The sequence below is a fragment of the Protopterus annectens genome, chromosome 1.part2 (assembly GCF_019279795.1).
Source record: "Protopterus annectens isolate FY-2018-M chromosome 1.part2, PAN1.0, whole genome shotgun sequence".
Lineage (NCBI taxonomy): Eukaryota > Metazoa > Chordata > Ceratodontiformes > Protopteridae > Protopterus > Protopterus annectens.
The window spans coordinates 1,149,653,047-1,149,679,530 of record NC_056727.1 but is presented as its reverse complement, the minus strand read 5'-3'; positions in this window follow the sequence as shown (position 1 = coordinate 1,149,679,530).

The following is a 26,484-nucleotide window of genomic DNA, read 5'->3' as shown; positions in this document are numbered from 1 at the left end:
ATGTCATTATTTAGTGACTACAATTCTGAGATCATCCCACTGATTTGCCAGGGGGACAGAGGAACAGGAAGAAAATATGAGCCAATTATCTGGACTTTCTGTAAAAATCTGTACAGCTGAGAGGTATGATTATGCATTCAGCTTACTACCACTCCCAGGATTCAAAACATGGCTGTGTCTGCTAAGAATACAACAATTTTAAGTATCAGTAGGGTGTGCTATTTGGATATTGTTGTCTATCTTTTTAGTGGTTTCTGTCTAAGTCTCTCTTGGTTGTACCATCTGATCTTGTACTTACAACAATCTTATACAGACATTCCTAGACATTTTTTTTATGTAGCACAGTGTGGGTAACAGTAGTTAACACAACATTACTATTCAGAGAATGCAACAATAAATGCCATACAATGCTAGAGTAAACACAACCAGTCGGGATTTAGAGGTTTATTGCCAGACAGTTACAGTTTTATTTAAATATGACCTATATGGGACTGTTACTGTCATATTGTCTGGTTTATTCAGTGCAACCCATACAAAGTTTTTATACTGTCAGATGACTTTCTACTACTTTATAATTATTTGGTATGACTACTACAAGCAGGATTGTTACTCACCAGCCTCACAATGCAGCCTTTGCAGCCTACTAGCATGAGCTTCCTGATTAATAGCCCGCTCAGCTGTAGCTGTAAGGGGAATAAAGACATATTTAGACATACCTATCCATCATATACACAGGCGGCTGGACATTAGTAAACAGTTATTAGTATGAGTACATACACACTGCTGGGAAATCACCCCTCTGCCTTGCTTCTTGGACCCACTCATCCAAGAGCTCCCTCTTTCTCCGCTTCAAGTTGGCATAGTGGTGCTGGACCTGCTCACCAGTCTGAGGAATACCAGTGGTACTGGTGAGATCACGGGCAAGATGGTCCCATGCTTCTGCTTTATGTTGAGAGCCTTGGTACTGGTCCTGCAGCAGTCTCTCATCATGTTTATGTACCAGGAGTCCTACCATGACCTTGGACTCCTGTATTCCCCAGCGCTTTGCATGGAAGCACATACCCTCACCAACTCCTGCCATACTGCCTACAGTGGGAAGCTGCAACCAGTTATGAGCTGTAGCCTGTGGGGTTTAAATACAGTCAATTTCCCACCCTTTGCCATGATTGGACAGTTTTGAATATGCTGAGCTAAGCTAAGCTATGGGCAAACATGCTTAGCTAAGGTTGGCAGTGCTTAAAGGGACAGATTCAGCACTGCTTACTGATGGACAAATCCACTTAGCTGGGCTACTCATTGCTTAGCAGTCATATTTACACAATGCTTACACGTAGTAAGGAGAGCTGTGCAATGCTTAGCATTGCTTATTTTTTATTTTATAAACTATCTGCTATATGGGATTGATTCATCATTCATTACATATTATACATTTGTTTACTGTCCCTCACACCCCCAATGTGCTTTCATTACATTTATTCATGTGTGACTATACTGTATGAGGCACTTGTGTTTATATGGGGGTTTCACATCTTTATTAAACTGACACCTCACATCTGGACCTACTACAGTACTCTGGTTAACAAATATAAGTTATTTAGTAGATAATTAATAAAAAAAAATGCTTATGTACTGGTTTCACATGTAACATACAAACGGGTTACACTGGGGATCGAACCGTGAATGGGTGCTTACAAAGTGTACGCTCTAACCACTATACTATTGCAGTATTGTTTATGGTGGATGCCTCTTGCTATTTAACTTCTTGTGCTGTTTAAGCTGGACTAAGCATAGCTAAGCAATGGACACACCCACACAGCTACTCTTAAACTTTATTGCATGTTTAAAAATAATTATCTGTCGTGTTTTTTTTTTTTTTTTTTTTACCCTTCAGAATATCAATGCTAATGCTGAACCTGTTATTCTATCAACTTTCTGCTTTGTGGGATGATTGCCCCTTTTGGCTTTGTCCACATTCCTTACTCTGAAGGGTTGGGATGTGTGCGCTATTTGCTTATGCTACGTTTGTTATTCTATCACCTTTTGCCTTGGTAGGGATGATTTTCCCTTATGGCTTTGACCAGATTATTTATTAACTGCAATCTTCAATGCTTTGCCAGAAAAACGCAAAGTTTATGAGCAATAGACCAGAAATATAAGGCAAACATTTGGACATTCTGTGAAATTCTTGACAGTTGAGTTTTATTACTCTAAATAGTACAAAGAATTACAAGGAGGCAGACTGATGTTTTTATTCAAACTTGAATGTTAATTATCCTGACGTCCTGGGGGGTTTACAAGCAATCTTGCTCATTTTAAATTGCTGAAAGGCAATTCTGGAGTGCAGGGGGAGTGTGTATTGTGAGAGCTCTGCTCTCAAGATGGCACCATGTCCATTTTAGAGCATGGCAGCATGCCTTCATACATAGGCATGGTGCGCTGCCGTGCTAAACAGGAACGGTCCCTGCAGTGCATGAATAACTTATTCCTGCATGGCTGCTTGCTAAATCCCAGGGTACCTCTTTCCTTACTGTATTTTTATTTCATCTTTGTCATTCTTGGATGGTTCTTTACAAGCACTCAAGTGTCAGGTGCTCAAAGATCTCTGTCTTGAGGTCAGGGAGATGAGCATCTTGTAGCTTACACGGAGTGCCACTTGTGCTTAGACTGGAATATGAGTTTGGGCAAATAGCTCCTCACCTCACCCAAGTACATAATTTGAATTTGAACAAAGTAAATGGGGCAGCCACTGGGAGGGACTGGGAAGGGGAGGGTTGCAAGTGTAGGTTAGGGTTTTAGGCAATGATCGTGAAAAGGATTTATATTTAATGAGTGAGAGAGGAGTTTGAGGGTTAGAAAGCCAGAGGAGAGTTTAGAGTTAGGCAGCAGTTGTGGTACTTTGGGTTTAAGGAGAGATTTAGGGCTTTAGGGTCAGAGAAGGAGATTAGAGTTTTAGGTTAAGGGAGCAATTTAGGTTTTTAATTTTAGGGAGCGAGAGTGGACCTTTAGGATTAAGGAATGAGAACTCGGGTTAAGAACTGGGTGGGAGTTTTAGGGTAATAGGGTACTGGAAGAGCTATTCAGCTTTATAGGGCCAGGTGTTGCTAGAGCATCAGGTTAAAGGGGGTAAGGGAATTGTCTTTTCATACAAATGGCTGTAAGCAAGTGTGTTGCAAGCTACTAGCATGTGTACACTTGTAGAAGACCCTTCTTGATATATATAACGTATATTTTAAGGAGTTTGAGGAAGAACCTACCACAAAACCAAATACCTGTTTTTTTATGGAATTTTCTATTTCAAATTATTTCTGGTTTTGTGCTCCTCAGTTGCTTGCATTTATTCTAGTTAATTTCAGTTAATTTATTTTCATATTATTCTACCAAAACCAATGAATAAATATGTTGCATGCAGTTAGAAGTGGTTAAAGTTATGACAAATAGTCTGCATGATTTTGAGTAATTGGAATATTTTTCATAATCTTAAAGATTGAAGTGCATAAAGAAAGGGAAAAATGTTTATAAAACATAGGCATGATAAAACTTTGACTCACTAAAAGAAAAATGGGAAGAAGACAGTGAGAAATAAGACAGGCATGAAAGGGTGCTATGAAGTTCTGCTCTAAATAAATAAGTCAGATTAGTAGAGCACTACTACTTAGCATGGTGGTAAATGGGAAGACTTCATGGGTATGTTTTTTTTACTGGAAATTTAATTAAAAAAAGATATACAACAATAGTACCTGGCTTGCTGCTCACCCTCATGCATTATTGCCATTTGGATACTCACGTCTACTTTACAATGTATTTTTACATGTTGGAATTCTGAAAGCCCTAGCATGCTTTTTGTTCCTATAGTACCACAAAAACTGCAGTGAGCAGAATGTGCCATTGTTCTATAAATCCTGACTTCTTTGCAGAGACACTCATTTGCATCTGATTATACACTCAGTAAACTGCATATTTTCCTTTGCATGTTATTATATGGTCATTTGCTTGCACCAATTCCAGTACTGTTTTTCTTGCTTTTTAGTACTATTACCTGATACTGTGAATCCCAGTTCACCTTTGTGGGACAGTTCCCCATGCAATAGTGCACTGCATCCTACACAAGCTATGATTACCAGCCTTGTTTTATTAAAATGTGCATAATTCTTATAACGCTAAGTATGTGCTGTAAGACTCTGACTTCCCTACTGATATCATTGTGCAAATATGCACCCCTTCTAAAGTATTATTTAATGCACAAAAGCTCAGTTGATGTACTGTGTACTGTATTCTAATAACACTCTGTATTATTCTAAATTTGGGCACAGCTAGCAGCTGATCATCCCTATACATTGTCATCATTTAAATATTCAGGTCTGCTTTCTATAGCACCTTTGATTCTTGCAACAGAGAAATAGCATTTTTGAACCAGCATTTACAAGTGGCACTACTTTAAACCTGTTAGTGTGACTTTGTAGCAGGTGGGTGTAAATGAAAGTTGTATCAGCAATGGATTGTGTACCACCAGCTATCCAAATGAGAGCTGACAGAGCAATTTTGCGTGGACAAAGATATTTCACATATATTAATTATCATATTGTACCCACAAATTAATTTGGAGGGATGCACAGATTTCCTATACTGGTGTATATTAAGGTGTATGTAGCTCATCTTACCATACTGGCTAAGCAACCTTCCAAAGAAAAGCAGGAGGCACATAGGATATATCACATTAGATTGTATGTTCTTCAATATATATATATATATATATATATATATATATATATATATATATATATATATATATATATATATACACACACACACACACACACACACACACATAGATATATATATATATATATATATATATATATATATATATATATATACTTACAGTATATGTCTTTGATGAAGTCTTTTAACAAATAAAGGTGAAAGCACTTGCTGTTTAAGTCTTTTATTTTTTCTCATCAGCCCAAATTGAGCAAGTTTCATAGGTTCATAGGTTCATAAGTGATGACCACAAGGGGGTTTTTAAGCCTAGCCATGCATCCCAAATCTCTGGCAAGTTCTGGTACCCTTAATAAGTGTAAGCAGGGGCTTGGGGGATGAACTTAGTTTTAAATACGTCAAATTGCTTATTGACTATTTTCAACCAATTGAAAATGAATTATTTACTAAAACTGATTCATTATACAATGATATAAGCAAGAGATTTAAAGGGGAAATGTTTGCCAGTAAAATTGACAGTCTTATTAACCAAGTTGGTGCATACGGAGAAAGACTACAAATGGTCAAATCACGCAAATTACAGAGAGACCAACAAGATTTTGCGAATGGCCAGGTCTTTGTATGGCCAAGGTACAACCAGAGAGAGGGATCACAAAGAACCGAAAGGGTTGAAGGAAGAGTAAGAGATTTGGACACGGAGAGACCAGATATAACCCCTTTAACAGACACAGCTGTGTCTGGTGATGCAAGTGCGGAAGCTTCATTGAGTGGCTATAGAATGAATGATGACAACAGCACACCACCATCCAATCAAGAAGCACTGGCCATCCAGCGTGGCCCGGGAGCGAAACCGAAGTTACAGCAAACGAATTTGGATTCTTTTTTACCACTTCCGGTACGCCAACGAGGGGAATCAAGAGGAAGATCGACAAGTCATGGCAGGCGGAAAAGGAGGATGTCAGGAGAACCGACAAGCAAGAGGGGGCGAGGTAGGGATTGAACGACCTAGTTTTTAACTTGTCTGATTTAGTGTTGTCTGAAATGGACTATAAACTTTTAAATAAGGGATTGAGCTTCATTCCAGCGCAAGTTAGTAGTATTTCTACTATACTAACAGAATTACGTATGTTTACTCGTAACATTGCTCTGAAATTATTTTTTAAACAAACAACTCACAATATTAGTAATTCTAATGATAGATTGAATGTTTTTGAATGTTTCAAAAGGAAAAGTACATTCTCACCTACACAACATCCATGTTTAGAATGTTTTATAAAAGCATGTGAGAATGACTTATACAAACATTATTTGGAACATAAAAAAGGCACACTATCACTTTTTTATAATATTACAAAGGAAGAAAGGCTATCAATGAATGCTTTATCAACTGACAAGGCGGTGACAATAAGGCCTGCAGATAAAGGAGGGGGGATAGTTATTCTTAACAAAAGAGACTATATAGAATATATGGGTACATTGTTGAAGGATGACCTCACATACAAAGAGATTGACCAGAAGACAGTAGATAGATTAATATATGAGGTACACCATGACATTTATGACATGATGGTCACTAGACAAATTAGTCATGAGTTTTACCTATTCCTACTTATTGAACATCCAATGATACAATACATTAAGGGGCTACCCAAGATGCACAAGGGCATAACACCACCACCCTTACGCCCCATAGTAGTAGGACACCAGTGGGTCACGGAAAACATTTCCATTTTTATTGAAAGGAAGCTAAAACCACTAGTGAATAAGATTCCCACCATATTAAAAGACTCTTACCAATTGATTCAGCATTTTAAGGATATACAAAACAGGTTACAGATAAGCATTTATTAGTTACTTTAGATGTGCAGAGCCTATTTACAGCTATACCTAATGTGTATGGTCTAGAGGCCATAAGATATATACTAAATAAACATGGGGTATACAACAACAGTGAACAGATTTTATTGAATGCTTTGCTAGAAATAGTGCTTACCAAGAACATTATGATGTTCAATAATATCTGCTATATACAACAGTGGGGGGTTGCCATGGGCACCCCCTGCGCTAACACATATGCTAATTTGGTTGTATATAAATGGGAGACTACATGTCTCTTTTCACATCCAGAATATCACAAAATATTGACATACTATAGATTTGTGGATGATATACTATTAATTTGGGATGGGACTCCTGAGGAGTTAAAAATCTTTATTAGTGATTTAGAGAAAACTACAGATTTCCTTAGATTTTCCATGGAATATTCATATTCCAATATCAATTTTTTAGACCTTAATATTAGAAAAGAGAATAAAGGTAGGTTAGTCACATCCCTATACAGGAAAGAGTGTTGGAAAAATACACTGTTAGAACATGACAGCATGCATCCCAGATTTACATTTACCAACATTTTGAAAGGACAGTTTACAAGGATAAGCAGGATTTGTGAAGAAAGAAGTGAATGTAACATGGAATTTCAAAAGTTAGAAAGCTTATTTTTGGATAGAGGTTATAATCCCCACACTGTAGCTTGGATAAAAGATAAATTTACTAGTGATTCCAGCTACAGACCCAGGTTAGCATTTCAACATAATAATAGTAATAGGTTCACACATCCAGAACAACAGCAAGATAAACAAGTGAGGTGTATTATCAGTTATACCAGTGATAATAAATATATAACTGACATTATCAATAAGAATTGGGCAATTTTGACTACTAATGATGAAATTAAGAGTCTAATAGGAAATAGACCATCTTATACATATAAAAACATGAAGAATCTGAAAAGAATTTTATGCAATGAAAACTTTAATGAATCAAGCAACAACAGAGGAAATATAGGTACGGCTCCTTGTGGAAGGTGTACCTCATGCAAATGGATCTCCACTAATAATAAGTTTATACATCCTGAGTTGTTGCTTGAATTTGACATTAGCTGCCCAGCTAGTTGTGATGATACTAATGTGATCTACTTAGCTACTTGTGAGTTATGCCCTGCTTTTTATGTGGGCATGACAACGAGAAGACTTAGGGATAGGATACAAGAGCATTTATATGCTATAAAGAAAAATGACCCGAAAAATGCTCTATCTAAACATATATCTGAACATTCGAATCATAATTTTGTATTTAGGGTGTTGCAAAAAAGAATGATAAACTCACGAAGAGGAGATAATTTTAATGAATTGGAAAATTTAGAATTAGATTGGATTTTTAGGGTCAGAGCACAAAAGTATCCAGGCCTTAACAGCTATATTAGCATTAGATCACATCTGAAGAAACGGAAATACCATTGATTTATCGAGATGTTTCTTATCTAAATTATTTGGATAAGAGATATTATAGCTGAGGGCTAGAAATGTTCATTGCATGTACACTATTTATTCACATCATATACTTCATGATTTTTTTCTCTATATATATATATAGGTAGACAGTCTTTATGTACATATAGGTAGACAGTTATTTGGATATGACATTTCTACACATATATACAACATATATATATATGTGTTTCTTAAGATTCTTTAGATTTTTTCAGAATGGTTAGACTGCCTGATGTTTACATTTTTTTTTTTTATATATATATTTTTTATATTCATTATTGTGTAGTTTTATCAATGAGGTAAAGAGCTATGACAATATTAATGGTTACTGTATAGATTGATCAGATATTTATCTACTACATGACAGTTTTTAAGTTATTCTTGATATATATATACACTATCCAATGATAAGGAGTTGATATTACACCATGTATGTATGTATTCATTTATTTACTACATGAACATATTTATTGCTTTTATCTATTTATTTATTTATTTATTCATATTTCCATATAATCATATTGATGCATATTTTCATACATTTTTAAGTATTCACTTATTTATGTAGTCTTCACTTCATTCTTTATTCATTGGATCACATATAATGTGTGTATACAATATATATACAAGTATAAGGTTTTTAATTTGTAAATTTGTAAATATAACATATTTTATATGGTCGTTCATAGATGTATACACCCCCTATATTTATTTTATATGTATTATCAAACATTAGCGAACATCCCGATTAGAGTCCTGCACATGTCCGATGAAACATGAAAGACAAGATAGATACGTGTATTATATATATTTGTATTCATTATCTATACGTTGTAAGCTTCTATGTATATTGATCTTCAGAGTTGTATTGAGAAACGCTATCTAAAACAGGATTATTAGAACAAACGTAATGGTGCTCATTGAATGAGGGCCATATAGTGAGATGGTGTAAGATAGCTTTAAACTAAACAGATAGCCTGTTAATTAAGTATATTAATTGTTGTAATTAACATATTAAGCAATCATGCTTTTGGTATATAAAGTATGGGTTGTGACTATGTTTTAAACATATCTGAAGAAGCGTGCATTGGAAGCACGCGAAAGCGCTCATTTTCCTTGGATTTTATGTGAAATAAAATTTTGGTACCGTTCGTGGTGTTGGTCTACTTCTTCTACGTTACTGCTATTGTTTTTTTGTGGTCGACCAACTTTGAGGGAGAGGTGTTTCTTCTTTTTTGAAAAATGGGAAGAAGACAGGGAGAAATAAGACAGGCATGAAAGGGTGCTATGAAGTTCTGCTCTAAATAAATAAGTCAGATTAGTAGAGCACTACTACTTAGCATGGTGGTAAATGGGAAGACTTCATGGGTATGTTTTTTTTACTGGAAATTTAATTAAAAAAAGATATACAACAATAGTACCTGGCTTGCTGCTCACCCTCATGCATTATTGCCATTTGGATACTCACGTCTACTTTACAATGTATTTTTACATGTTGGAATTCTGAAAGCCCTAGCATGCTTTTTGTTCCTATAGTACCACAAAAACTGCAGTGAGCAGAATGTGCCATTGGTCTATAAATCCTGACTTCTTTGCAGAGACACTCATTTGCATCTGATTATACACTCAGTAAACTGCATATTTTCCTTTGCATGTTATTATATGGTCATTTGCTTGCACCAATTCCAGTACTGTTTTTCTTGCTTTTTAGTACTATTACCTGATACTGTGAATCACAGTTCACCTTTGTGGGACAGTTCCCCATGCAATAGTGCACTGCATCCTACACAAGCTATGATTACCAGCCTTGTTTTATTAAAATGTGCATAATTCTTATAACGCTAAGTATGTGCTGTAAGACTCTGACTTCCCTACTGATATCATTGTGCAAATATGCACCCCTTCTAAAGTATTATTTAATGCACAAAAGCTCAGTTGATGTACTGTGTACTGTATTCTAATAACACTCTGTATTATTCTAAATTTGGGCACAGCTAGCAGCTGATCATCCCTATACATTGTCATCATTTAAATATTCAGGTCTGCTTTCTATAGCACCTTTGATTCTTGCAACAGAGAAATAGCATTTTTGAACCAGCATTTACAAGTGACACTACTTTAAACCTGTTAGTGTGACTTTGTAGCAGGTGGGTGTAAATGAAAGTTGTATCAGCAATGGATTGTGTACCACCAGCTATCCAAATGAGAGCTGACAGAGCAATTTTGCGTGGACAAAGATATTTCACATATATTAATTATCATATTGTACCCACAAATTAATTTGGAGGGATGCACAGATTTCCTATACTGGTGTATATTAAGGTGTATGTAGCTCATCTTACCATACTGGCTAAGCAACCTTCCAAAGAAAAGCAGGAGGCACATAGGATATATCACATTAGATTGTATGTTCTTCAATCTATATATATATATATATATATATATATATATATATATATATATATATATTTACAGTATATGTCTTTGATGAAGTCTTTTAACAAATAAAGGTGAAAGCACTTGCTGTTTAAGTCTTTTACTTTTTCTCATCAGCCCAAATTGAGCAAGTTTCATAGGTTCATAGATTCATAAGTGATGACCACAAGGGGGTTTTTAAGCCTAGCCATGCATCCCAAATCTCTGGCAAGTTCTGGTACCCTTAATAAGTGTAAGCAGGGGCTTGGGGGATGAAACTTTTACAAGAAGGAGCCTTGGAGATGAAATAGTTACAGGCTGCTTGTGTCTATTAGAGATGTAGGTACCAACCAGGGATGAATTTTCTGTTCCCCATCCAATTGTCTATGTTACATCTGAATTGGGTTAGGAAGGAATGCTGCTGCACATGGATGGAGAGCCTGTTCCAGGGAAGGAGTAGTCTCTGTGATACATGCCTGTCTGTCCAGCAGGTCCTATTTATATCACAGGCAAGGTTTAAATCTTTAGAACGGGCAATTCTGGTGCTGTTTGATTTGCAGATATGCAGGAGATCCATTAAGGTGGGGTCTGACAGTGCCTATTATGTCAGGCATAGATCTCCCTTCACCAGCCTGTAGGAGACAGAATACAGGGATAGGACTTTGAGATGGTCTGCATAGGACATATTACTTATGCCCTCTATTCTTTAATTGAGGAAACTCTGTGGAAGTTCCAGTTGTTGGTTATGCCTGGTTAGGTACATACAAAAGGGGGCATTGTACTCAGTGATAGGTCTGATGAATGCCGAATACAGTGAAACAATGACCTACTTTTACCTAGAGTCCATACCTTTGTTTATAAGTTGGACAACATAGAATGATTTCCTCACTTCTGTAGACACATAATGTCCGAAGGCTAAATTACTGTCTATGTGTACCCCCAAGTCCCTGACTACTGGGTCAACTCTTAGGGGTGTGTTGTCAATCTGATAGTTACCAGGGGTGGATGACTTCCCAAATAATATAATTATGCATTTCTTGGCATTTAGTTTTAATGCATGGTTCTGACACCAGTTATTTGTCTGTGTCAGCCCTTCCTGGAGAACATTTGTGTCAGTGGGGGATTCTCTGACTGTGCCAAATTTGCAATCATCTGCAAATTTAGCCATCAGAAGGCCATTGACATTGTCCTTGACTTCAGAGAAATAAATGCCAAAAAGAAGAGGTCCCAGAACCGATCAGTATGGGATCCTGCTTGTGACTGGCCTCTTTTTAAAGGTAGACTTCCACTTCTATCTTCCTGGGTCCTGTCTGTCAGCCAGGTGGCTATACACTGGATGACATAAGGGTTTATACCTAACCTCTTGAATTTGTCAACAATGCCTGAGTGAGGTATTGTGTCAAATGTTGGTCAGCGGATGCACCACCTCTTTGCAAGGGTATCACAGTTGCAGTTGTCCTCTCAGCTGGTATGCAGCCATTGGTGTCAGTATGATTGCAAGGGTATCCCAATGATGTTAGTAATCGTCAGATCACAGAGTAGGCATGACCTGCACTTAACAAAACTAAACTGGGTTGGATCCAGTGTCTGGAGGTTTCCTATGTCATTATTGATCATCTCCATAATAATTCTTTCTAGGACTTTGATTATGAGACTAGTGAGACTTATGGTTCTATAGTTTCTTTGGTCTCTAGATGGCCCAGCTTTGTGCAGAGGGATGACTGTAGCTGTTTTTCATTTGTGAGGCACTAAGCCTGTTTGGAGGCTACAGTTAAATAGTAGTTCCACAGGGCCGGCTAGGTCATGTTTCATGCTATTTCAAAGGCATCCTGGGATATTGTCTCGGCCCAATGATGCAATGTTCTTGGCCTTAGAGAGAGCATTAAGGACCTGTTCCCTAGTGATAACTGAGTGAGTTACATTTGATGGTATTTCTTGAGGAAAGATTGAGTGGAAGAGAGGGGTAAAGTTGGAGCTGAATTTGTTGACCAGTAAGTTTTATATATGTTCCTGTTCAGTATAGGTGGCTACATTACAATGAGCTCTGCACACACATGTGTATTGCCTTTGAGGTTGCAGACATATATAAAGAATGCCTTATGGCTATCCTTGTCCTGGGTGGCCAAATTAACCTCAGATTTGGCTTTTGTAGGCTTTATTTGTCCTCTGAGTTGTTTAGTTTGATAAGAGTGATTTTATCCTGCTGAATCCTGCACCTCCAAACTTTTGCCAGGATTTTCTTCCTTCTGTTATACAGCTTACTGATGTTATGATTCCACCAGGGTGGCTTGTTTTCTGAGATAGTTTTCTACTTCCTCCTGGTAGGTACAGGTGCCTCTATGTAGCTATTAACATCTTGTGTAGGTTTTCTGTGAACAGTTCTGCATAGGCAGCAGTGTTCTCAGGGTTTATGGGGGCTTTACATTTTGCTGGGTTTTCACTTAATAGTAGTAAGTCAGCCTTAGAATAGTTCATGAATATTCTAGGGTTAGCTGGGATACCAGTTTTTATTGCTACTTTAAAGGAGACTATGTTGTGGTCTGACCTTAATTTAGAAGACATTATACTAGTGAGTGTGTGTGCAGCACTCTCCTATATTAGTGAGGACCAGATCCAATATGATTGCATGCCTTAATGGTGTATTGATAATCTGGTCCAGGGAGTTTGTGTTTACAGAATTTAGGAATCTCTGAGCCTGTGTGTTGGGTGTAGTATATGATTCCCAGTTAATAGTTGGGTAATTAAATTCACCCATGAATATGGTATTGGGTTGGATGGTAAGTGTTTCCAATAAGTTTAAATACATGTTATGGGTTTACTGGGTCATAGAGGGGGACCTACAGCTTGCAAGGAATTGTTATGGGGATTTTGCCTATGGTGATTTGAACATCGAGAAGCTTAGGTGCATTCTCCTGTTTAACCAGCCTTGAGGTATATTGATTTTTGATGTAAATTGAGACACCTCCACGTCTAGTCTGTGTCTGTGTAGTAACTGGCCTGAATGTGTGGAAGACACTATAGCCTTTTAAATCAGGTGTGTGCTCTGCAGGTCTAAACCATGTCTCAGTCACTGCACCAATTTCATAATTCTCTAGGGTGAGGAGAATTTGCAGGGAGTGTTTTTCTTCTTCTTCAGACTCATAGCAGTAACACCTTTAGATTTTCTTGGTTTTGATTTGCTATGTCAGAAGAACTTTCAGTTTGGCATTGCCTACAAAAGACACTGTGGGGGAAGACAATGTTTTAGTTAATATTCAAAAACCTAGAGGGGAGAGGTGCAGACCATCTCTGGCAAAGCAGAATGTGCTGTTGAGTATCTCATTCAATGTTGACAAATATTGCACCTCATTAAAATGATACCAGAGACTAAGCCAATTATTAAAGTCTGTCATTTTCTGTTCGTATTGTGGCATCACCCTTGGAGAAGGTTAAATGCTGCTCGGTGATAGGCTCATACCAACCTGGGACACATATTCTGAGAGCTCCATGATGCCTCTCTTCATATAGTCTAGCCAGGTACATCTCAGATCATTTGCACCCATATGGACTATGACTGAGTCATACTGGTACAGTGGTCAAGTGACCTGAATGTATGTGTAATCTGGCGGATCCTGGCCCCTGATAATCAACTGACAGTGAGTTTCTCCTTACTCATACTGATAAGAGGGACATCATTGTATCTTGTGATGGAGATTTCAATGACCAGAATGTTGGACTGCATGGTGGCTTGCATTTTGAGATTATAAGTAGAGTCTCCATGAGATGTGGTTGTACGTGTGGTTTTGAAAGAGTACATCCAGGGCTGCTGAGGGCATTTGTTATGTATACTTCATCTAGGAGGTCTTTGATGTTTAGGAAAGTTGCATTTAAGTGCCTCAGCATATGTGGGTCTTCATGTCTGCTTTCAACTATGTGTGATGGGTGCAGTATGTGTACTACTGACAACCTGATTGACATTAGGAGCATTTTTATGGGAGAGCTTTGCCTCCAGTGACATTGTGTAAATACATCTCTCACATACCATACGAGTTTGTTTGAGAATTAACTGGTTGTGAATAAATATGTGGCAATCTCTACATTGCCACAGGATGCCCATATTCACCAAGCTGGTAAATGACATAGTGGGAAAGTTTACATCCATGGAAACGGACCCTTTTTTTAATTAATTATACAGTTGGAGTGAGAATGCAAAACAATGTCAGGAGTATCTGGTTTGCATCTTTGGAGGCAGTGCTTGTCACTGCAAAGTAATTGCCCTGTGTGCATCTAGGTATTGGTGGAATTTCAAGGGTGCCTTTATGGGAGAAAATGCCAATGCAAGGTGTCTGCATCTACACTGGGCACTAACATTGTTCTGACTCTAGTGCACAGGGTCCTGGGTTCAAGACTTGGCAGTCATGACTTTAAAACTGCTGTTGTGTTCATATAGTTTGTGGCTTTTACTGTTTCCCACCCCTACTGTAAATTTGATAAGGGACACTCCTCCCAGTCTCATGTAATTAGCTCATTCTACCTAATACAGAGGTCATTTGGGAAGGGCAAACCCCTTAGTTCCTTAACCATTATTTTTTTTTTCTGATCCTCCTCTCTTCCTTTCCACTTTAACAAAAAAAAAAAAACTTTATTCAGCTTCTTGTACTATATTTGTGTTTCCTCCTCCTGCTCCATTACTTCATCTTCCTTTTCCTGCTACTTGCTGTGGCTTGTTCTTTAACGTGTTCAATTGTATCTTTTCTGTTACATTTGTTACTGCTTGTTTTTAGCCTGTTTAAATTGTGAGTGCTATTCTAAGCCTTTTAGTTTTGGTTTAAGCACTTGGGCTTTAAGCTTAACCCTGAGCTCTCCCTGGTCTTCTCTCTCAGATTCTGAAAAATATGTCCAGCATTTTATATAAGAAGAACCATTAGAGAATTCTACATGCGAGTGAAAGAACATATAAGAGCAGTAGACAAAACTGATGTAAACAATGCCTTGGCAAAACATGTTAAGCAAAACATTTGTTAGAAAAAAGTAAGGCATGCTTCAAATTTGTAATTATTGATGAAGTCAATGGTTTTGATAATAGGTTTGATGCAGAAGATGAACTAGATTGGAGAGAATATTGCTGGCAAATTAGACTGAATGCATGTGTATACCCTGGTTTAAATGATAGGGAAAACTTTAAAGTTGTTCTTAGAAGGAAAGGGTTAAGCCATTAAGTGCTTTGTGTCATGTTATCGTTATTACGTATTTAAATAAGTTTGTTCATTATACAACTAGATCTGAAGAAGTTCCATGAAGGGAATGAAAGTGCTTACCAGTTGGATTTTTATGTAGTAAAGTCATTTTGTGTTTTAGCCACTTGTTTTTTTATTATTTTTTTTATTAAACCCTTAGTTCCTTAACCTTGGATTTTTTTCTGTTCCTGCTCTCTCCCTTTCCACTTTATTAACAAAAAAAAAACTTTATTCATCATCTTTTACTGTATTTGTGTTTCCTCCTCCTGCTCCATTACTAAATCTTGCTTTTACTGCTACTGGCTGCAGCTTGTTCTCTAAAGTGTTCAATTGCATGTTTTCTGTTGCATTTATTACTGCTTGTTTATAGCCTGTTTCAATTGTGTTATTCTAAGCCTCTTAGTTTTAGTTTAAGAACTTGGGTTTTAGGCTTACCCCTGAGCTCTCCCTGGCCTTGTTTCTCAGATTCTGAAAAATACGGATGAACAATTTCCTACAGTTTCTCCTGCCAGTATGGTTGATATGGGCATCCTGAAACAGTGTAGCAACTGCCTTATGTACACAGACAACCACCTACTACTGCCACCTAGGAACACAATTTGTGAGAGATGCAATTACATTAATAACCTAGAGTCTATGCTCTCCCCCTCACATGCCAGTACATCTAGCACTGAGAAGGTTGTCAGCACAATCACTACACCTCAAATACCACCCACACCTACACAACACACCCATATATGTGGAGGTCCTCAACAAAAACATACCCAAACAAAGGAGACCATTGAGACAAAAACCTCCGAGGCAAAAACACATGCAATCTCCACAGCCCCCCCACACCACATACCATGCATAGTTCACACACCTATGTCTCACAGCCACTAAGGCTTAACCATAAACTCAACATATTAGTCATAGGAGACTCCATTGTGAGACACACAGATGTGCTTCTCACCAGGCTGGATAAGGAGTAAGTCACGGTTAGGGGCCAGAATCTGCCATATCACACACGCACTCAAGCCTCTCAACAACAGCTACTGTTATGACTCGTTTATAGTCCATGTTGGTATGAATGACTTGAGGTGTGCCTTCCTGGACTATATGAAGAGAGACATGATTGAATTTGCTGAATATGTGCCCCAGGCAGGTATGTCCCTAGCTTTAAGCAGCATTCTATCATCACCCAGAATGATGCCTCAATACAAACAGAAATTGATTAACTTTAACAATTGGCTTAGTTTCTGAAGTCATTGCAGTGGGATCCAGTACCTGACAGCCTGGGAAGATATGATCAACAGACCACAATGCTTTGCCAGAGATGGCCTGCATCTGTCTCACTTGGACTTCAGGCTTCTGGCAAAGGCACTTGCCTCCTCCATAGTGCCTTTTTTAGGAAAAGTGATGAGGTTAAAACTACCAACATAAAAATTACAACAAAACCCAAATTAAAGGTCATGCTGCTAAACACTAGAAGTCTAAACATGAAACTGCACTCATTGCAAGCATTCTTAATGCTGGAAAATGCTGACATCTGCGCAGTCACAGAAACCTGTTTCAAAGCTGCGGAGAGCAGCTCAGTCATACCTGGTTACTCATCCCATCATACATTCAGACCCCAAACTGTGGGTAGCAAAGCCAAAGGAGGTGAAGTTTAAATATATATTAAAGACATATACACCTCCAGGATGGTCATACAGTATGATGCACAGGAGACACTCCAGGTGCAGTTAACCATTGACAAGACCCCTATACAAATCATAGCTAGCTACTGGCCCCCAAATCTGACTTAAGATGCTCAAACTGCCTATCTAAACCTCTTTGAATCTATCAAGATTCAACCCTTTATCCTGATCCTGGGTGACTTTAACTACTCAAACATAGACTAGAAAAACTACTCATGAGAGAACACAAATGCCCAGAAATTCCTCGATTTTGTCAATGCAAATGCTTTGGAACAGCTAGTTGATAACCCCACAAAAGGTGATAATATCTTGGACTTGGTATAAACCAACATGAGTAACCACTGCAGCATCCCTGCAGTATTATCCTCTGTTGTAAGATCCGACCATAAAGTGGTCACGTTCGAAGTCACCATCTCCCTCGACCCCCCTCTAGCTAGGGTCAAACAAAAAAAACTTCTGCATAGCTGATTACAGCCTCCTGAGGGATGGTATAAACAGTTTCACAGTCCCATCCTCCTCTCTAGGAGCTGGCACCAGTATCCAAAACTATACCAAATTACTATACAAACATTTATATAGATGCATGGAATCAGGAATACCTGACAAGACTAAATCAACATCTGCAAGGAAGAGTACACCTGTCTGGTGGACACCTGCAATAAATAAACTCTATAAGGAAAGAAAATTGCTGCCCAGGATCAAGAAGAAGCAGGTGCTCAATGGGAAGCCATCTCTCCTTAGTCTAAACAAGCAAATAAGAACACTAGTAAAATCCTCCAAAGCAAACTTCGAGCCCAAATTGGCCAAATCTGCTAGAGACAATCATAAGGCCTTCTTCACATATGTCTGTAATCTCAAAGGTAGCACCTAGATTTTTTCTGAACTGGTGGTCAAGGACACCACATATACAAATGCCATAGATATAGCAAACTTGCTGGCTGACAGATTCAGCAAAAATTTCATCCCTCTGCCCCCCCCCCCATCATTAAATCAGGACATTCTCAGTACCTGCCCCCTTCCCCTTATATCTAGGGATCAGGTCATCACTGCTCTCTCAAAGGCAAAAAATACAGCCTCCATGGGACCCAATAACATCTCAGGCTACATCTTACATGTACTCAGGCAGGAACGTGCAGCACCATTAGGTACCTTATTCAACCAAAGTCTGAGTACTGGCTTTGTCCCAGCTGAGTGGAGGATAGCCACTGTCATTCATTTACACAAAGATGAAGAGTCCACCGACCCAGGAAATTATAGACCTATCAGCCTAACTAGCCTGATCTGCAAGGCCATGGAATGGATTATCATGGACTTCACTAACAAGGACATTGACAACCACCAAACACTCAATCTCACACAGTTTGGGTTTGTCAAGGGGAGGTCATGTCTGTTAAATTTGGTCAACTTTCTTGAGACAGTCACCAAAGCCATGGACAAGGGGAAGGCAGTACACACCACCTACCTTGACCTGGCCAAAGCCTTCGACACTATTCCCCACTCAGGCATAATAAATAAACTCTCCCAACTAGGCATCAGTTTGCATGTTACCAGATGGGTAGCTAACTGGCTCACTGATAGAACCCATCTAGTCAAAATAGGGGAAGCCACCTCAAGCAGTAGACCTGTATCGAGTGGCCTACCCCAGGGTTCAGTCTTAGGGGCTCTGTTATTTGGGATATACTTTTCTGAGGTGCAGGCCAAAACCAGTGGGCTATGGCTGACCAGGTTTGCAGATGACTGCAAGCTGAGCACTGTCATCAATTCCCCTAGTGACTTGGACATCCTCCTAGAGGGTCTCACCCAAACAAATGACTGGTGCCAGAAACATGGCCTCAAGCTAAATACAAAAAATGCATCATCATCCCCTTTGGAGAGAGTGATGTCCCCACAAATTATCACATTAATGTCAATGTCCTAAGCATGCAGTCATTTGTGAGGTATTTGGGCACTCAGATTGATAGCAACCTAACTTTTGACCACCATGTTGCTTCTAGTGTACGGAAAGCTTTCTACATGGCCCACTACATAAGTAAGGGTATCTCATCCAGGGACAAGGAGGTCATAACATCCCTGTATTCTTCCCTTATAAGGCCCATTATTGAGTACAATGCCCCATTTGGCATGTACCTCGCAATGCACATGCAGCAGCTGGAGATACCACAGAGTTTCCTCACCAGGAAAATCCAGGGCCTCAAAAATCTGCCATACACAGAGAGGCTAAAAGCCCTATCCCTCTACTCTGTTTCATACAGATTCCCCAGAGGTGACGTCTGTCTGGCATACAAAACAATCTCGGACCCCACCTTGATGGGACTGTTGCATATCCTCAAGTCATGCTCCACTCGAGTAACCAACACGCATGGCCTCAGCCTGGTCTGTGACATTAATAGGACTTGTTGGCGGGACAGATTTGTGCCCCATAGACTCCCCCATATGTGGAATAGACTCCCTCTCCATGTCAAGCAGAGTACCTCATTATCCCTTTTTAAGTGAAACCTGGATAACTGGATGGGAAATAGAAAATACATCCCTGGGATTACACCCATATATCCCTGCTGGACAGGGGCATTGGGTGCTGATTTGTCTAAATATGGGCTAAACTGTTGGCTAGGTTTATAAGGGCCTCGGGGCCAACATCCTGGTAACTTCCTATGATCCTATGCCAAATACTTGATGGGAAACTAATAAGTAGACCATGATGACTTATGGATGAAGTATTTAGGGAGATATTCTGAAGTTAGACAGCAGCAAATCATGCAGCACTTAATTACTGAAAAGAAAGCTTTTGGTTTACATATGCAGTGGATATAAGACGTGTACACACCCCTGTTAAAATTTTGCGATATAAAAATAGAAGACCACAATAAATCATTTCAAAACTTTTCCCACCTTTAATGTGACCTATAACATTTACAATTCAATTGAAAAACAAACAAATCTGTTAGGGGCAAAAATATAAAAAATAAAAAACATACAATAAGCTGGTTGCAGAAGTGTGCACACCCCTAAACTAATACTTTGTTGAAGCACCTTTTGATTCAAATACAGCATTAAGTTTTCTTGGGTAGGAGTCTATCAGCATGGCACATCTTGACTTGACACTATTTGCCCACTCTTCCTTGCAAAATGCTCCAAATCTGTCAGATTGTGAGGTCATCTTTTGTGCACAGCCATCTTCAGGTCACCCCACAGATTTTCTATTGGATTTAGGTCTGGGCTCTGGCTGGACCATTCCAAAACTTTAATTTTCTTCTGGTGAAACCATTCTTTTGTTGATTTGGATGTATGCTTGGGGTCATTGTTGTTTTGAAAAGTGAAATTCCTCTTCATCTTCAGCTTTCTAGCAGATGTCTGATGGTTTTCGTCCAAAAGTGACAGGTATTTAGAACTGTTTATAATTCCAGCCACTTTGACTAAAGCCCCAGTTCCAGCTGAGGAAAAGCAACCCCAATGCATGCTAATGTCACCACCAAGCTTCACCATGGGGATGATGTTCTTTTGGTGAAGTGTTGTTTTTGCATCAAACGTACCTTCTGGAATTGTGACCAAAAAGTTCAACTTTGGTCTCATCAGGCCATAACACATTTCCCCACATGCTTTTTGGGAGACGATGTATTGTTTTGCAAATTTTAGCTCGGCCTTGATGTTTTTCTATGTAAGAAAAGGCTTCTGTCTTGCAACCCTACCCCATACCCCAGACATATGGAGAATACGGGCGATTGTTGTCACATGTAGTACACAACCAGTACTTGCCTGAAATTCCTGCAGCTCCTTCAGTGTTGCTGTAGGTCTCTTAGCAGCCTCTCTGACCAGTTTTCATCTTGTCTCTTCATCAATTTTGGAGGGACGTCCAGTTCTTTGCAATGTCACTGATGTCCCATATTTTCTCCACTTTTTGATGACTGTCTTCACTGTGTTCCATGGTATATCCAATGCTGTGGAAATTTTTTTGTACCCTTCTCCTGACTGATACCTTTCAACAATGAGATCCCTTTGATGCTTTGTAAGCTCTCTGCGAACCATGGCTTTTGCTGTAGCAGGCAACTGAGTAAATGTCAGGAAAATCCTACTAGGGCAGCTGAACTTTATTTGGGGTTAATCATAGTCTCTTTAATTGATGTCAGATGTGTACCTAAGAAGACTGTATGCTGTAATTAAATCAAAAGGTGCTTCAACAAAGTATTACTTTAAGGGTGTGCACACTTATGGAACCAGTTTATAGTATGTTTTTTATTTTTTATATGTTTTCCCCTAATATATTTGTTTGTTTTTCAATTGAACTGTATAGGTTATAGGTCACATTAAAGGTGGGAAAAGTTTTGAAATGATTTATTGTGGTCTCATTTTTTATATCGCAAAAACCTGGCATTTTAACAGGGGTGTGTGCACTTTTTATATCCACTGAACATATATATATATATATATATATATATATATATATATATATATATATATATATATATATATACAGATGTACACATGTCTAACCCCCATGAGTTCCTACTGTATTTCAGATGACAAATTAAAAAAAACAAAAAAGAAACCAAACAAACCCCAGTAATCACTTTTTTGTATACTCATACAGACTTTATCAGATAACATTTGATTCAAGGTCTTCCTCATTCTTATAAACAATCACCAAAAGCGTCTCAGACAAAAATAATCAATAAAAAGGAATTCCTCTGAATCAGTCAGCCCAGAATAAAATAATTCAGAAACCGAGTAGGCAAAACAGAATTCATTACTTACACAATTCTACCATCCTGTGGTCAACATTCTGTATTACAAAATAAAACAAAATCTATAAAAATCTGTAGATAAGCAATAGACACACAGGAACAATACTAGGCAAGCAATCACGTGGGGTATAAGATACCTAGTCATATCCACCTTTTAGTAGATATGTAAAAGATCATGCCTCTTTTTCAAGCACTTAATATTGTTCACATCACAAACTGAGCAGGGATGTACATGGACATTCTGGTGTAAATTTCTGTCTACCCATCTAGTCATCAAGATTAGCTTTAAAGGTAGTCAAAATAGTACTTTGTTGACATGTACTTGTAACTTATTTCATAGGCTGAGAATATGCTGAATCGACATGTACTTATATTCTCAGACAATGAATAAGTTAACTCTGAAGGTCAAAGTACTACAATGACTACCTTAAAAGGTAGTCTTGATGAATATTTTAATCATAATTAATTATTTGTAATTAAAATCATGTATACATACCATGCTATAGTTCTGCATGCATGTCTATCAATCTCTGTATTTTGATAAAATGCAAGGGTGACTTAACATGTAACTGGGGACCATAGTAAGCTGCTGACACACAATGAATGCCTATGTGTGTACATTGTGTTTCATGCCAGCACAAGGCTACACTGGTCCTGATTCACATTTCCAGTGTGAACTACTGGCCACCATCTTGACTAGCAGGATATTCCTTCTGATAGCTAATACTCCTTGGAGAGCAGATACCCCATGTGCTAAGAAGAGGAAGACTGTCATCTAGCTGTTGCAAACCAATTCAGGGACTGGCTGCTGCAACACTATGGTGGTCCATTTCAGAAGGACGGCACCTGGTTTGACCTGGCCAAGCTGTTGTGTCCACTGGCATCCAGTGGATCAATGAGCAATGCAGGTACCAGTATAATGACTGTGATGTCATCTCTCTAAGGATCTCCAGCAGTGGGAAGTAGAAGGTAGGCAGAGAAGGGTGGAATAGTATAGGACATATTCCCATTTGGTACTGCTTTTTAGTATGACTTTAACTCTTGCAGCTGAGTGCACCTCCAGGCATTTCTGTAGTTACCTCCTGCTGCACCTCTAGGCATCAAATATTGCTTGTTCGTATTTGCATTAATAATTTCAAAACCATGCGACATACAAGGTATCAGAATATTTTACCTTGAAGCATACAAGATGGCAAACAGAGCTGTATTGATATTTGACCTCTGTCAATGAGTATTTGTTAAAACTGTAAGGTGATAACTTTATTTTTTAAAGGCTCAAGCCACATCCACTGGGAGTTAAAGGTACACACTCAAAAGAGCTGTACTGGAGGGATCAGTGTAGTGTTCCTAATAAAGGCAATTACCTCTGACAGGTACCAGGACATAACAGCTAAACTACTATGTGAAACTATCTCTCTACTTCACTTACTGCTCTTCTGTCTTTGATGGCAGTGCTGTCTATTGTCAGTTGTACAGTGCTTTTGTCTGTGATGGCAGGGCTGTATGTTATCATTTGTACAGCTCTTCTGTCTGTAATGGCAGGGCTGTATGTTGTCAGTTGTACAGCTCTTCTGTCTGTGATGGCAGGGTTGTATGTTGTCAGTTGTACAGCTCTTCTGTCTGTGATGGCAGGGCTGTATGTTGTCAGTTGTACAGCTCTTCTATCTGTGATGGTAGGGCTATATATTGACAGTTGTACAGCTATTCTGTCTGTGATGGCAGTGCTGTATGCTGTCAGTTGTACAGCTGGAGGCATATTTCTGTGCTACTTATCTTACAAATGTAAGTTATGTTGCGTGTTAGCTGTGAGGTCACGCTCATTCACTGAAGGTGAGATTTTGGATACGCTGTCTTTGCACAATATTTCCTAATTGATTTTCCAACACATAGTAACAATATTTTGAACCTGTTGATTACTATTTGCGTCAGTCATGTTTCAGAGGTCACTTTCATATTTTACCACATAATTTTGCCAAAACTGATATTCATTTTTGCAACTTTTTATCTAACAGGGCCAACAAATCACACAGCATTCATTATAATTCCTCATCATTGGATACAAGCCATTTAAATTCTGAATTTAGTCCTGATTTTTGGTAAGAAAGTTATGATTCTGATCCTTTGCTTGCTGGAACTGCTTTGAATCACAGAGTAATTCTTTACTGAAAAGTTGTAAAATAAGTAGACACTTCAATCCTTGTGAGACCACTTCTATTTTGTGGAATAGACATATCAGAAACTTGCTAAGGAAGAAATATAAGAAGTATAGACTATGTAAAAAATCAAACCTGGTCCACCAGAACCAGCTTAAATGCAGCTGGTAAAAAATGAACTTAGTCATTCATGAATGTAAGGCAAAGTATGAAGAATACTTGTTTCTTGCAAAAAAGAATCTTAAAATATTCTATAGTTATATGAACTCTGACCATAGTTGTTTCCCCTGCATAGGTCCCTTTTCTGACAATGGTACTTTTAATCAGCAACCCTGTCAAAATGGCCAATTATTTTTTTTTTTGCACTTTGCTAACTTTGTTACAATACCAACCTTCAAACCCCACCTTGCCCTGCTTGTATGGACATTTTGCACTCATTCAGTTCTTAAGATAACACCCATCATTGTTTAGTACATAGTGTATTACTTAAAACATGATAGAGGCAAAATAAAACATAATAGTAGCAGTAGGACAGAAAATATACTTGGTAAGTATTTAAAAATCTAGGCTCACTATATCAGTTTTAACACTCTCTTGCAAAATTGCATTGTAACATATTTCTGGAAAAAGGCTAACATAATTTCAATAGATAAAAATGGGAGTTATATTGTCAACAATTACTACCCACTCAGTCTAACTTCCTTCCGACTTCCTTGTTTTGCAGATGTTTCAAGACTTGCCTTATTAGGGAATGTCCTTATTTAAAGATATGTGTCTAAATTAACACCAAACTAATTTTAAAGCAAATACTTCAGTGGTCCGCTCTAAAGCACTTAAAGTATGTGCTGAAATTTTCAGAAGACTTCAGTCTAGATCTCTTGCTTTACTCACAAAATTATTAGTAACTTATATAGACCGATTGCTGATTCAAATTTTAAGTTTTGTTCCTCTTCTAAGGGTGATTACTAGTCACCAATGTGATGGTCAAGATTTTTGCATACAACTAGCATTTAAAAATCTTGGGTTTGTTAGCTTTTTTTTCTGAAAAAAAACATTAACTCATTCCCTCTTAAGTGATAATAATCTTTTCTGTCATCTTGTTTTCGTAGCACTGTAAGACATAAAAATCCACTTCTAACAGTATGGCTCATTATAAAATAAACTCTCATATATACAACTCCAGCTCTATGAATACCTTTAAGACGTCACTAGATTCTTGGACTGGCCATGTAGTATATTCAGAAAATGTGGAGTTTGTGTTCTAACATGGTGTCTTCATGTTGAGTCATTGAAGGTAATTTCAGTGAAAAGAAACAAAAAACTGTTTGCCAAAACTACCTTTAGTGAACATTATAACAAATGTTTGGTGGGGGGACAATCCCACCCTGTGCCCCCTATGTGGGAGCACACCCCCACCCCTAGAGATACATAAATATAATCTCCAAGATTGCACAACAGTGGAGAAAAAGGCAAACTCCACTGTCAGGGAAAGTAGATTTTATGAACACTGCTCATTCTTTTCAGTTTCATCGAAATTACCTTAATCAAACTGACATGTCCCCACTTTGAACTATACAGTATTATATGAAATGCGTGCTACATTAAAGCTCAATGCATGTATTGGATAGTCTTTTCAGCAAAACTATATTTCATGATTTTTTTGGCTACCAGAGTTTTCATCCAAACTCAACAACTGATCCAACATGCAGATTCTTTTCTGAGATGCATTTTATTTTATTTCTGTTTCTGGTGGTGGAGTTCTAGAAACTGTTATTGTTTTGTAAAATATTTAAACCACTGCAATTTTTGTATAATTTAATCTTTGGTATTCTGTACCAGTATCAGACCCACCTGTGATTATACATACTACATCTATTCTCATTTTTTGTAAGTGATGAGTGAACGTTTGATGAGGCATCAGACTGTGAATCAGAGATTTTTTTTAGGGCTTTCCAACATATGTGGACGTTGATGTGCAGCTGCCTTAATGTGCATTTTAGACTGAGCATTAACAAATACATGAAAACCAGAACTCTGATTCAGTGTGCCATTTACACAGAGGCAATTCCATTCAGCTATAATAGCCATCCAGCACATGCATACACCCTTCTGAATGCTTGGATTAGTGTATGCACTACTTTACATGTTTAACAACAATATCCCATATTATCATTAAATTATTCACATCTGAAGTTACAAAAAAACTCTTTATTCATGACTGAGGCTTTGGACCTCAT